The sequence below is a fragment of the Heptranchias perlo genome, chromosome 26 (assembly GCF_035084215.1).
Source record: "Heptranchias perlo isolate sHepPer1 chromosome 26, sHepPer1.hap1, whole genome shotgun sequence".
In the NCBI taxonomy this organism is placed as follows: Eukaryota; Metazoa; Chordata; class Chondrichthyes; order Hexanchiformes; family Hexanchidae; genus Heptranchias; species Heptranchias perlo.
Genome location: NC_090350.1, coordinates 10,353,635 through 10,368,292, shown reverse-complemented (window position 1 = coordinate 10,368,292; position 14,658 = coordinate 10,353,635). Strand labels below are relative to the sequence as shown.

At 41.6% G+C, this 14,658-nt stretch overlaps 1 protein-coding gene across 1 annotated transcript in view; it reads left to right on the top strand.

Moving 5' to 3' along the window:
* The first annotated feature begins 1,007 nt into the window (after positions 1-1,007).
* LOC137342498 (protein tyrosine phosphatase type IVA 2-like) overlaps positions 1,008-14,658 on the top strand; it is an 86,460-nt gene continuing 72,809 nt past the window's right edge. Inside the window, exon 1 of the mRNA XM_068006400.1 lies at positions 1,008-1,135. The gene's annotated coding sequence lies outside the window, so the exon portion shown is untranslated. The remainder of the gene's footprint in view (positions 1,136-14,658) is intronic.

Below are 14,658 nucleotides of genomic sequence, written 5' to 3'. Positions count from 1 at the left end.
GCTCGACCGTGTCAAAGACTGCAGCGGGGTCGAGGAGGGATTAGGCACCACAGTAACAGTCAGAGGATGCCATTCCTGACTCCTGTTTTAGCAGCGGACAGCAGGTTGAAGAGAATGAAAGATGGAGTTGGCACCTTCAGCACGTTGCTTAGCAACACGGGGGGGGGGGGGAGGGGGGGCGGAGTCTGCAAGCAGGCTTGCCCGAGAAGCAGCGGCCAATGAGATGCGCCGTTAAAGGCGGGAACCTCGCCCCCCTGTTCGCCCGGGAGCAGGCACTGCGCAGGCGCAGTGGAGCGGCCGCGTTTAGGCGGGAATGTATCGGCGCCATTTTAAAACGCGGCCTGTTGTTTAACCCGCGCACGAAGCCGGGAGGCTCAGCCGCTGCTTGATTGTGACCGTCGTGCCAGCGGCGTAGGGGCTTGCGATTTCTTTTCTACCTGTCGTCTCCCACGTTCCCTGCCGATATACGACGGTGAGGTAAGTGAAAGGGAGGGGCTTGGTAATCAACCCCCAATTACTTCGTGCGATCGCCAGCGCTTTCCTTGGCGGGGCGGAGCTGCTCGGCGTTGCAGGGCCTTTCTCGGAAGCACTCGGGCCGCTTCGGAACACCTCGGGCTCATTCGGCGAGCGCTCGTCCTGATAGGGGGCGTTCGGATCAGTTGTGCAACAGTCGGACTCATTCGGCTCGGTTCAACCGCGGTCGAGTTCGTTCGGCCCGAGTCGAGGCCGCTCGGGTTCATTCGGCAGCACTCGGCCCGAGTCGAGGCCGCTCGGGTTCATTCGGCAGCACTCGGCCCGAGTCGAAGCCGCTCGGGTTCATTCGGCAGCACTCGGCCCGAGTCGAGGCCGCTCGGGTTCATTCGGCAGCACTCGGCCCGAGTCGAGGCCGCTCGGGTTCATTCGGCAGCACTCGGCCCGAGTCGAGGCCGCTCGGGTTCATTCGGCAGCATTCGGCCCGAGTCGAGGCCGCTCGGGTTCATTCGGCAGCACTCGGCCCAAGTCGTGGCCGCTCGGAGTCTTGGGAGCCGCCAGTCTCGCTGAGACCGTGTGACAGTGCGTGCGGGGTGGTCTGTGTCGGAATCGTTGCTCAGAACTGCACGGCTTTTAGTAGTTTTCAATGAACAGGCTGGTTACTGTGAGTATGCTGGGCCTATACCTGCTGATCAAACCTCTATCGGCGTGAACGCGGAGCCGCCATTTCACCTCAGATTCGCCGGCCTGTCAGGAGGCTGTGTGTGTCGGTCAGTCGGTGGCCCAAGCCCCGTGGAGCGAGTCCTGGGGTGATGGGGCTAGGGGTACTGCTTACTGTCCGCGGCTGGCTGTCAAGCTGAGCCCTGGGGGATCGAGTGAATGAGTGGCTGCGCGGGGCACGGGCTGACGGAGGAAGGAAAGGTTGAAGGAGAGTGCGTCCAACACGACGTGGAGGCCTAGGAGAGGCACCGGCAGTTGGGCCGGAGAGGGGAGGTGCCGGCCACATCAGAACAAGTCCGGTTTAAGGGGGTTTGGAAGAGAAGTAAAATGCGAGTGCAAGTCGGGGGAGCGAAGGGGCGTTGCTCCCTGGGTTGTGATCCGGGTTGCTAGGGGAATTAGTGGTCACACGCTGCGGCTTGGCCATGGAGGAGGAAAGGGATGTGGGTTGGTACTAGGGCAATTTTGGGGGAGGGGGGGAGAAAGAAAGAGTTGGGAACAGTGCTGGGACTGGGGCAAGAGGGAAATATATCACACTGGCTGGATCAGAGGTATGGGGCAGAAAGCTGGGTGCTTTATAGCAACTGGTGACTGGATCTATGGTTCCCAAAGCTCTCTACCACTGTGGATTTCCCTCACCTGGGTCTGTTATAGGCTAATTGATAGAGATTGATTAGTCAATAACTCCATTATCGTTGTATCATGCGACTACCAGGATGGTAGGAGGCGAACTAGATGGACCGTGGTCTTTTCTCGTCTAACAATTCCTGTGTTCCTGGGGCGCTGCATGTGTTGTGATGTATTGGGGACAAAGGATTGGGAGAGAAGAGAGGGAGGTGTATGTGAGCAGGAAGTTTGTGGTGAGGCTGTGTGGAGGGGGAGAGATGCACACGTGGCCTGGATGGGTTTCCTCTGTGCTAGGTATAGCAAAATTGTAAAAATGTCTGTAAATAATGGGTTTATAATTTTGCTACACCTAGTGGATAGAGGAAATCTTCTACCATAGCTGTGTTCTAATTCAGGGGAGAGGAATAGACTTTTGGATTAAAGAGTGATGGAAGGAAGTAGTATAGGGTCATGGTCATGTGTGCTCGCTCTCTCTCTCTCTCTGGTGTGTGACTAGTGAGTTCCTGAAGCATGAAAAATGACAGATAAACGCACTATAGGGAGAAGCACGTTCACTGAATGATGGCCCAGAATAGAAAAGGAAAGCAATGGACACTGTTTCTAGGAAATGTATTGAGTGGGCACAATACCGTTAGACCACTATGTTTTACTGCACCTAGGGGAAGTTTTAGACTCGGGCAGTATGTAAGAGAAGGAACAGATCTATGTCACAGATCTATGTCGAGGACATGCTGATGTGGTGGGAAAAGTAGAGGGAGAATTGTTGAGGGATGATTGGGACTTTGGAAGTGTGGCTAGAAGGTCATTGTATCATGAAGTATATATTAAAATGAAAATGGAGACAGAAAATACCTTTTTTTAAAAAGGTGCTGTGCTCCTTTTAAACTTTAAAAGATACTTACCTGCATATTCCAAAGAAGTCATGAGAGTGGTGTCATTTCCTGACTTTTTCTCTGAAGTTGTGTTGTCTTGACATTATGGAGGTGGAAGTATTTTTAAGCTTGAAAGCTGATGGAACTAATGCTGTCAGTGTGATTTTGATACTGAAATTTAATACATTTAAAGGGGCTAATGATCGTTGTATCCTGTCTCATTGCAGAAACTGATTTGTTGTAAAAAGTAAATGTCTGCAGACCCAAATGTAATATAAATTTAGATTTACAATGTTTTAAGTGCATATGCCTTTGACATGGGTAAAACCTGTGAGCTACAGTTTACAGTGGATGAGTCTGTTGTATGATTTGGCACTGGGCCATACAGATCAGATCTGAAAGATCCCAGGTGCAAGCCAGTGTTTCTGGTCACTATGCAACACTATATTTTGGTCAGAAAATGAGGTTTCAATGAAGGCCAGGATAATAAAGCAATGGTCATTTAGCCTGACCGCACTCATTGTCCAGCATTTCACAGTGAGGCATGTCTGCTAGAGTGAGTACTGGACAGCCTCCTCGTGGAGTGGTGCATAGCACTGGTCTTATGCAGAAACATAGATGTTCCAACAAAGGTGGTAGCAGAGGAACAAGAATAGAACCTCACTAGAGGTTACTTCAGAAACAATACAAAATGCTGCTTTCTCAAATGAAAAGTGTAATGGATAGTTCAGGGTGGTTGCAAAGCAATATCTGGTTCAGATGAGCTTATGGAACACAAGCACAAAACCAATGGTTTAAAGAAAGAAAGACTTACACTTATATAATGCATTTCACAACCTCAAGACGTCCCAAAGCGCTTTACAACCAATAAAGTACTTTTGAAGTGTAGTCGCAGTTGTAATCTATACCCCAAGCTTACATTGCTGTCTTCATTATTTTTTGCAGTGTATACTGTAAACTTTGAGATCTTATTCCGTTCTTCTGTTGTCAACAGGCAGTGTGCTGTATGTTAATATGCATTGGCAAGGGAAGATTAGTGATTGAGGCTGATATTGTAAGTTTATCAAACAAAAATGAGCAGTTACTTGCCAAGAATGGTCAGTAAATAAGCTCCAGTGGCTCATGAGTGACACTTAAGTAGGACTGTCAGTGACATTTTATTTGGTCTGGTAATCAATTACCAGGGAAAGAAAAACTGATAATGTTATACAATGACTAAGCAGGAGAAATATTGTATCATGTAATGCTGTATGATGTTCACTTCTATAATATATAAAATAAAATATACATTTACCATGTCACACTGCTGCTATTGCTTTCAGTGCTCCTGTTTGGTGAAACAGTGCTGTTTTAAATCATAAACTAAGTGTGTTTGGTAGGGTTTTCAATCTTATGGCTCTATCAGTTTGTAAACTGCTTACATTTGCACATTAAACAGGAGTGTACTCAATGAAGGATATGAATTCTAATATTGCATTTTTGTTTCTAAGTGGTTTCAGTTACCCTTAAACCTGAAGAACTGAGATTGTTTCCCTGTTATTGGTGAGGCTGCATATTTAAAATGTCTTGTACTTTAATTATACTTGGAATCCCAGTGAGTCTTGGTGTTACAGTTTAAATTAATCCCATGGCAAATGTTAAGTATATTTTTGGATCTATGACTAGAGACTTGGGGACTAGAAACAAAATAGTTTCAGCAGCTGAACGAATTGTACAAAGCAAGAAATGCGTAATAACAAGCCTATTCTACACCTGTGTGTTCTTTCATGCCTAAATGCCTTTCTAAAATTCCATTATGATGCAGATTTGTTTTTCCATAGGACATGGAAGTGGGAGGAGCAGTGACCTACCTCAGATTAGTATACACATTGCTGCACCTCCTAACATTGTGCATGTTGGTAACTCCTTTTTCTGCTTTCAACCCCCTCAAGACACTTATGTAGACCTGTCAGATGGACATTTAGTGTTTTCGTTGGGATTTCCATAAAGTGGGCAGGTCAAGTTTCAAATCATAGCATTTAAAAAAAGTCCCAGCAGTGTAAGGATTTTGTCATTCCAAACTTGTTTGTGCCTAAAGAGTGCCACTTGATCTAGAACATGGGTGAAGAACTGGTACCAAATAGACCAATGATTGAGGAAGCATTGGGAGGAATTTGAGGTGATGAATTAAGAACATCACAACAAAAACACCACAACAAACACAGCAGAAATAGTTTCTCTCTATCTACCCTATTAGTTCTCCTTTTTAATATCTTGAAAACATCAATCAAAAAAATCACCCCTAAATCTTCTAAATTCCAGGGAATACAATCTTAATTTGTGTAATCTCTCCTTGCAGAGCAGGTAGCATTCTAGTAAATCTACGTTGCACTCCCTCCAAGGCCAATATATCCTTCAAAAGGTGCAGTGCCCAGAACTGAACACAGTACTCCAGGTGTGGTTTAACCAGGGCTTTGTATAGCTGTAGCATAACTTCTACTCCATTGTATTCTAGTCCTCTAGATATAAAGGCCAGCATTCCATTAGCCTTTTTGATTATTTTCTGCACCTGTCCATGACATTTTAATGATCTATGTACATGGACCTCCTAAGTCTCTTTGGACCTCCACTGTTTCGAGCTTTTCACCATTTAGAAAGTACTCTGATCTATCCTTTTTAGATCTAAAGTGGCTTTGGATGCATTCTGTTACAAAGCTTCTAGTTTCCTTAGAGGAGAGGGGAAGCGTGCTTTCAATGATGGATTTTCAGTACAAAAACATTGGGTCATATAAACAGAAAAATGCCACGTGTCTGAACAGATGGATCTGAGGAAAAATTCCCACCTGATCTGAAGTATTTTAGTACTGGTCATTCTTTTGTGGGTTAGAAGAGGTCAGTAATCATGTGTGTTGAGACTTGTGGGGATGAGATGTAAAAGCTAAATTCAGTATGAGATGTGGAATGTAGGTCAGGATTCAGTGTTTGCTGGGGGAGTTTGAGATATAAGAGCTCCTGATTTAATTAGGATCAGCTGTTTCTAAATCTCCTGCTGAAAGCTTGTAGGCTTGCTGGGGCTGTCAGTGTAGAGTTTTTTTTTTAAGTTTGTTACACACATTCTAAGTTTTTCTAGATTGTAGATGATGGTTTTCACTGGCCCAATCAATTCCTGAAAGATTGGTGATATTTTGAAATGGAACTGGTAAGGTTTGTGGACAAAATATGTTTTAATGCTTTGAGTTAGAATGATGTGCTGAGAGATATCTCTGTGGCCAGACATTGTGGGGGTGGGAGGAAAGAAGGAATGAAAGAGTGAGAACCAACCCTATATATTGGATTATTCTGTATATCAGTAATTCAGATATGATTGTGCACTTTTGCTAATTGTTAGGATATTATGTAATGGTGTAAGTTAGTTTCTTGTAATAACCTATTTGCATTAATACAGTTCATTGTTAAAAGTTTTGTAGTTTGCATTTGTTATCTTTTTCATCAGAACGTAATTTGCATGATAAAAATTAAATGTAGAAAAACCTCAAACAGTTTGCAGAAGAGGTCCATAACTGTGAAATTACCTTTTTATACACCATTGTAAATCTTTTTGGCAGAGGTGCAAAGTATATTTTGGTGCTAATAGCTGTCCATTTCCTGACTGGGATAGAGTGCTGTTTTCATACTAAAGTTGGTTTACCATCATGTGAATGGTGAGAATGATTGGTTTCTTATGTGTGAGAGTGCTTAATAAAAGCAGAAACCAACCAGCTGATCTTAATCAGACCACGTGCTATCTGCTGATGTGTTGGAGATGTTTTCCTGTGGATCACCCGTGCTGACATTCAACGTGGCACTGTGATGCTAACTTTAAGATTTTATTCTAGGCCATGGGAAAATCACAGTAATGTTCTTTTGTGGGGGAGGGGAGTGAATATTTGTTTAAAAGTTACCACAGGAAGTGTTTTCCTGTTATTTTGAGGGAAGATGTCCCCATCCAGTTTTATGTAGTGAAGAGATCGTCAAAATGGGACATAGGACAAATTGCTCAATAAAAGGGACTGTCTCAGTTACAACTGAAATACTGGCAAGTATTTAGTACTCGTGTACACCAGGGATGGTTTGATTTTCACAGTCACGTTTTTTCCCCATGCTTTCAATTAATTTAGCCTAGTACACCAGCTTTTCAAGCACAGCCTTTAAGAACCAAATAATATTTTGGAGTCTAGCCATACAGTGTGCTGGTTACTGAGGGCTGAGACACCATTGAGGGTCTAGATAATTTTTAGGCACCGAGGATTGCATTTCAAGTATTTTGCAGCCACGATATAGCGAAAGTGAAGCCCGATTTTAAATTTTCAATGACTGCACGGTGTTAGCTGCTGAGTGCCAAAGGCACAATAACTAACTTTGGATTACTCATCTTTCACTGTCCCAATATATGTCAGCTTGTGCTAGGAGGGAGGGAAGGAAGGCTTTGGAACTTTACCAGGCCATCTGATACTAACTGTACAGATTCATTTTTGATAAGTATGTATGCTATCTTGTAGATTCCTTCAAGGTTTGCTTTTAAGTATTCAGTAAGCCACTTCAAACTTTTACACCTGACTATGAGAAGTGAAGGAGCTTTTTAGAACTCTTGTTGCCTATGCAGCATGACAGTGTCTTTGGATAGCAAATTAATTATGTCAGTAAGAGAAAAACATCTGCCTTTAGCAAAATAATGGTTTTACTTTTGTAACGTTTCCCTGCTCCCTCGTGTGTTAAAATGGAAATAATTAGTTTGGATGGAGTACTACAAGATCATAAGTCTTTAATGAAGTCATTTTTAAAAATACATTATCTAGAAGATTTGAGTCAGCCTTTTGACAGAATACTTGTGCACCCCTCCCTCTTTCCAGCAATTTATGCAAATATAAACTGATGGGGCAACTTGTGAGAACCTCTAAAATGTCATAATTGAGGTGGTAGAAGAATCCTAGGCATAGAATTAGGAAATGTTCAGTAATTGGCCTGTCTGTGTGCTTTTGATAGTTGGTTAGATGATAATGAGATCTGAAAATAGGCCCTTGCCCTGGCTCAATATCTCGGCTTGAAACTTAGCTATTCCAGCTAAATAACTGATCCTAGACTTTTTTAGATGAGAGAGTGCATTAAACTTGTGTGACCATAATGAAAATATTTCAGAGATTAGTTGCTCGGATGTAGGTAACACAACCACTTTCATGGCCCTATAAACATTTTTATAAATAAGCCTTTGTGTTAGGCCCTGACTCCACTGCAGCAGTGTATTGCACTTGACACCATTTAACAAACGTGTTGCAGGTGGATCAGCTTGACTGTTCTGAAAGCGTTAAAGGTCTGTAAAATCAGCATCGCTGCAAGTTCGTAAACATGTACATGCTGGAAGCTGCTTCACTCTTTTGAAAGTTGATCTCGACAAACTTGTTATGAAGTGTAATAAATATCGTGGTTTCTTATTATGTTGGTACACTATTTCTCACCAAACAGTAGCTATTGCCCATGTTGTCCTAGAGATTTGTAGCCTGATTTGGAACTCTGTTTACTGTATGTTTAATTGCATTCCTGCCATAGAATATCACTTCCATTTTTTTTTTGTAAAATGTTGTATTAAATGGTTGTGGTGGATTATCAATATTATTAACTAGGATGTTTCAGCACAACCAGACTATAATTTAAATTGTCTTTAAACGATTAATTTGGATAATTTAGTTAAGTGTTTGGTTATGACATCCTCAGTTGCACATCAAATTACATTAGAAGTGGATAGATCAGTTTGTGGTCAATAATTGTTATAAAAGCTGAAGATGGTCTACTCTCTGAGAGTTGAATGTTTACCAGAGTGCATCCCAGTTTCTGCAGTATAAGTTGAATGATTAATAGAAATGAGTGTAGTAGGCAGGCAGGGATAGCCAATTTGGAATAAACCCTGTCAGCTCGAGACCTCTTTTTGTGAACGTATACAAGGACGTCATCAAAGATGCGGTGCCACAGATGGAACAGGTCAAAGATTGAAATCAAAAAGAGCAGGCAGCAGTTGAGTGTGAGGAGGAAGGTAAGCTGGATTGTTGATTGGTGAGAAAGATTGGAATTAACAGCAGACTTTGGGGGACTGTGCAATTAATTAGTGCCAATCTGAGGCCAGGTATGATGCCATAGTAAGAGCAGAAAAGAGAATTCACAAAATCGAATTGACGATTCCATGAGATGAAAAAAAAAGCTGCCGAGAAATGCAGAGTTGGTGGCCGTGTGCAGAGATACAAAGATGGAAGTGTATAGGGTTACCAACTCTGGCCGTATTCCTGGAGGTTTCCTCTTATGACCTTCTGCCTCCAATTGCCCTGCCCAGTAAAACAGCCTAATAAATGAAAGTGTCCAAAAAAAATTGGGGGAAAAAAACCTCACTTTTAATGCCTCTATGATTTTTCTTCTGGGTTGCTTGCAGCACTGTCCAGGAGATTAATCTTCAGTATCTGCGGACTCCAGGGGAAATCTTGGAGGGTTGGCAACCCTAGAAGTATGAGGTGTGCATTATGGGGATGACTCATTACAGATTTGTGAGAATGAGAGGAACAAAGGATGCGGGTACGACGAAGAATGAGTGTGCAATAGGGAGATGGTGGATTGTTGATCATGTAAGGGCTTGGGACATGGATGACTGTGCAGGGGCTGGCCCCCAGGTTGAGTGGCAGTTTCGTAGGGACCAAAATCACAATGAATCGATTTCCTGTGCTGTTGCACATGTGGAACTAAGACCAGGTGTGATCTTCAGGTGAAGCAGGGTCAGAGGATAATTGGACCAGGGCGTGCTGGTGTAATTCAGCTCCCGATAGAAACCCTCATTCTTTAATCTGACTGCTGTGAATTAAAAAAGGCACCAGACCATATGTAAATCCTTAAAGAATTTGACTGTTATCATAGAGAGGCTATTAACTAATACATGTTGACATGAGTAAAAAGGGAAAACCCAGCTGGGGAGCAGGAAGGAGAGATCTTTGTCCTGCAGAGTCTAGGCGCTGAAGGGGATTTTTCGATGAGATGAAGGGTGATGGGATCCATGAAGCACCTTTTGTAAATAAAGATAACATCAAGTGATTTTGCTTTATAGTTTTGAAGATGTTGAGAGAATTGTGTACGGAGATGGTTACCTGTAGTGCTCTAATAGAGCCAAATGTGCTGTTTATAATTATGTTCTGCTGGAGGAATCCTGATCTAATTAAAGCATAAGATTCAACTTGTCGCCCATTACCCTGCTGGAACCTTCGTTATAACAGTGTTAGAGTATTATTTTAGTTTCTCTTTTTTTTAAAAATGTCGTTTGCCATTTTAGAAGTGTCTCACTCCCATGTATGTAGAATGTAGCAAGCAAGGTTTTTAACATGAGATTTGGCTTTGCTTGTACCCTACCTTCATTCAGGGCCAAATGTAGCTGTTAACCTCCTATCTGATTAGTCACTGGTCTGTTTATATCTATAGATGTGGGAATGCAAGCTGCGTCTAACTGAATAAGATATTAAATGGCATTCTGTAAACTGTAGCTGTGAATTAAGGCAAGCTGTGAATCACAGCATCTTGAGAAAAGATGAGAGAATGAAGGTGACAAGGTTTCTTGGTAATATTTTTGTCAGGTATGTGCTGGGTTGGGGATCAGCCTTGTCTGTGTTGCACTTGTTGAAAGGACGGAAAGAGATATAAACCTAACATGGTTACAAAAAGGTTGTTGTGTTGAAATATTACTGCACTGCTCCGGTGACCACATAGCATAAAGCCTGTATATGAAAATGTTAGGTTCGCTAGTGGCCGCATTAATCGGCTCATCAGAAGGCGATTTTGTTACTGGTCCATCGCTAAATTTGCAGCTTGATCTGGCAGAGCAGAATTATCAGAAATTTGTTCATAGTTTTGTTTTACATTCATATATGTCTGTGAACCAAGGAATAGCAGCGACCTCAGTTTTATATCTGAGCATTTTTTTGAAAATCGGGCGTGTGTACTCAAGGCACTGTGATCTTTGTAATTGAGCAAATTTCAAAGAGTTGATAGAAATAGACTACGGTATTGGCATAACATGTTTGTGAAGCTTACTGTTTTTTTTTAAAAAAGCACAAAATGACCTAGTTTGGTCAGTGAGCAAACTTGAGCACTTTAGTTTTTGCTCTATTTCTGAATCGACATTTATGGTTTAAGTCCTGTCGTTAAAAAAAAACAGTTCTGTCATTCATCGTAACACCTAATTAAATCTATTTCTAACTCCCTTATTCTATTCCATGCTCGCTTGTTGGCTGTTGAGTCAGTACCGCTGAAATGTGCAGACAGGAAATAGGGCCGTATGACTTGTATGTTGTATTTTATGTCTTTAGAGTTTGCTGATTCTATTTGTTAAAGATTAAATGAACAATATGGGGTTGAATTTCTGTGGGGGTTCTCCCGATCGTCTGCCGTAATTTCAGTGGAAGAGAAACTACAACACTTTTCCAGAGTTCTTCCACCAAAGTTACAGTAGGCAATTGAGAGAAGACCCGTGGAAATTAATGGCATTTGTTTTTAATTTTCTGTGTTTCTAGGTTGATTTTTGAATTCTGGCTTTTTAAATAGAGTATAAAAGCATGGAAGTTATGCCAAACCTTTATAAATCACTAGTTAAGCCTCAGCTGAAGTATTGTGTCCAATTCTGGGCACCACACTTTAGGAAGGATGTCAAGGCCTTGGAGAGGGTGCAAAGGAGATTTACTAGAATGGTACCAGGGATGAGGGGCTTCAGTTACGTGGAGAGACTGGAGAAGCTGGGATTGTTCTCAGCAGAGAAAGTTAAGTGGAGTTTTAATAGAGGCATTCAAAATAATGAGTTTTGATAGAGTGAGGAGAAACTTGAAGGGAGGGAAACATTTGCAGGGCTATGGGGAAAGAGTAGGGGAGTAGGACTAATTGGATAGCTTTCAAAGCCGATACAGGCATGATGGGGTCGAATGGCCTCCTTCTGTTCTGTAAGATTCTATGAAATTTTAATGAAGGTCTTTTATGGACAGTATTAACATGTGAGCAGGGTTTTGTAAAACTTGTTGCCCTTGATCTTGTAAGCCATTTTTATGGTGTTTGTGTATTGCATATTGTTTTCTACCAAGAAACATTGTGGTACCAGCTGCTTGAGGCATCTTAATCTTTTTTGAAAACTTTTTCTTAGTTTTTGTTTTACAATTCTCCTGCAGGTGCTGACTCTTGCTGGAGTGTAGTTTCACAGGTGTGAGCTCCTCTCAGGTGCCTTGCTCCTGTGACCGTTCTTTGCGTGTGTGCCAACACTGAGAGTGGTGGTCGGCTTTTTGACAGTGGAAGGGGAAACGCAGCTGAGCCTGCCCGATCTGTCCTTGTTTAACATTGACATATACACACTTTCCCACAGGGCTCACTGGATAAACAGAAAGGAACCCTGACCAATTTCTCTTTTCCCTTCCCAAGTCCAGGGATACCAGCCAACTGTAGTGATCCAGCTAAGGGAGGTTAACTTGACACTGGCAGGGAATTGAACCAGGGACCATCTCGTCTGTATGGTTTTAATATACCAGGCTCACCTTTACCCACTAGGATATTGGGCAAGTGATCAAGCATTTTCATTACCTTTTCAGTTACATCATTCAGTGCAACTTTCTTACCTAAGCTGCACAGCACTGGCAAGTCACTTGAAGCCGGTGACTACCTCTCAATACTGAATGGTATAAAGAATAAAAAATGGCTGGCTGCCTATTCTGTGTTCTACTTGTTGGTACGTGGTTGAGATACTCAGTAAATATTCCATGCCTGGCTGCTGCATCTTGTAACTTTATTTGTACGGATCACTTAATATCAGTTTTTATTGCCGATTTTAAAACCTTTTTTCTGGGTGTATTTCTGATTTTGTTTGTAGTGTTAAAAAACTGAAAGGAAATTGGAGGACAAAAAATCAGGATAAATTTGGAGAAAATTGGTAAAATCGGTTTTTATTTGGCACATTACTACAACGCAATAAAACAAGAAAGAGACTTACAAGTAGGCACAGTTAAGCTAAATGACAAACCCAGTTATTTCTGCTGGCTGTATGAAACAGTAACCATTTAGTCCCATATCGTTTCAATTTTTTCTTTCAAATATTTATCTGCACTTTTAAATGTCATTACAGATTCTGTTTCTACCATTGTTTCTGGTAGAAAATGTTAAAATTTAAAAAAAAATCTTTGTAGCCTCCCTTCTTTCTATTAGTGATCTTATCTTTATACCCTCTAGTTAGCTACAGACTCACTGACCAGTGGAAATGGTTTGATTGTTAGACTGTGAATAAATAACTTTTTTAGCTGCTTAAAGAAGGACTATATCCTAAAGTATCTGATCTTTTCTGGTTTTTGCTTTATTCATGGGCACTTTTTTCTATAGGTGGTTCATTTGGATCTTTAATGTAAATTGCACAGCCTTAATCCAGTTCTTAATGATCATTAATCCATAACACACACTGCCCATAATTTGACACTTTTGCTATCTTACTCAAACAGGCTACAAAGATGACTGGTTAGGGAAAGTGAATTGTCATTAGTGCAATCATGTCTTGTGAGTCAGGCTAAAATACATTGTGGAAGCAGCATCTGCCCCCTGCCAACCCTGACTCAAAGTACTTAATGCTGATACTGGCTGGAAAAAGTGGGAAATGTTTCATTTCCCTGCAGTGGATTTTCAGTCAGGAAACCACAATCTTTCTGGAGAGTCTAAGAGTCCTTCTCGAAGTGTATCTTGTGTTGGACTAAAACCTCTCATTATGTTACTTGGAAGATGAGGTTCCTGTTTTAAGATACACAAAGACTGAAAAGAAGCAAACTCCCTTATGTAACCCTATTCAGAGGAATTCATATTTGTTTTCCAATATTATTTGTTGAAAACATTTTCTGGGTTGCTAGCCTACTCAGTCCCTTTAAAGGAATATTCTTCCAATGATTTCAGAGGAAGGGTAAATACTCCAACCAGGAGTCTCAAGTCTGGACTCCCTACAAGAACTTGGCACTCATAATCATATCCAGGGATCCACAGGCTTTCCATTAGTGAAGTAATTACACACACTGCACGATGTTTGTGCTGCATGTTGTACACGTGTACATATGTTATCTAACATGAGCTGATTTTAGGACCTGTGAAGGCTTGGTATTTTGCTCGCAAAAATTGGGAACTGTTCTTGCCAATCTAATCCAAACAAAACCCAGGAATTTCAATGGAATGTAGTTAATAAAGAACTTTAATTATCCTTATTTATCTGGTAACATTTTGTTCTGTGTAGTGCCAGTTTGTTCTTTTACTTACAAGGATATAAAAAGATCTGATTTAACCTTTGTTCATTTTAAAAAGTGCAGTTGACATTTGGTAAAGGATTTGCCATTGTAATTTGGGTTTGCAATCCTTTAAAATCGTAAGTAGCTGGCTCGGCCTATTTCAAATCCTGCTGACATTTTGTAAGTATGATTATAACTGGAATTGAGGTTACATCGAGGCAATACAATGTTTTGTGGTTAGGGATCTAATGGCAGAATTTTCCCATCCTTCTCTTTGGTTACAACCAGTTTAAGCAACATGTCTACTGATTTTTGGAATGTGATCACTACATTCGTACAGATTAGGATGCAATCACAAGTTTCTTTTTTGTGCCTGTTGCTATCACCACTGTTCAATGCTGTCCTGAATAGTTGAGAAGGCGGTTTAATTTCAAACAGTGCTGGTATTCCTCTGCTCATTTTTTTTCCCTTTGGTTTTACCCTCCTCCATCCCAGAAGGAGAAAAGCTATTTTCTTTAACACTATCCCTTCAAAGCAGAAATCTACATCTGAACTAACACATCTCACCCAGTTGAGAGAAACTGCTGGACATGACGGGTGGCCTAGGGACCTGAACTGTTAATCTCCTTGTTGGGAGTTGAGTACAATTGCTTAGTGCCAGTTGCAATAACTGTCCAATTATCACGTTGAAAAGGTGTGAT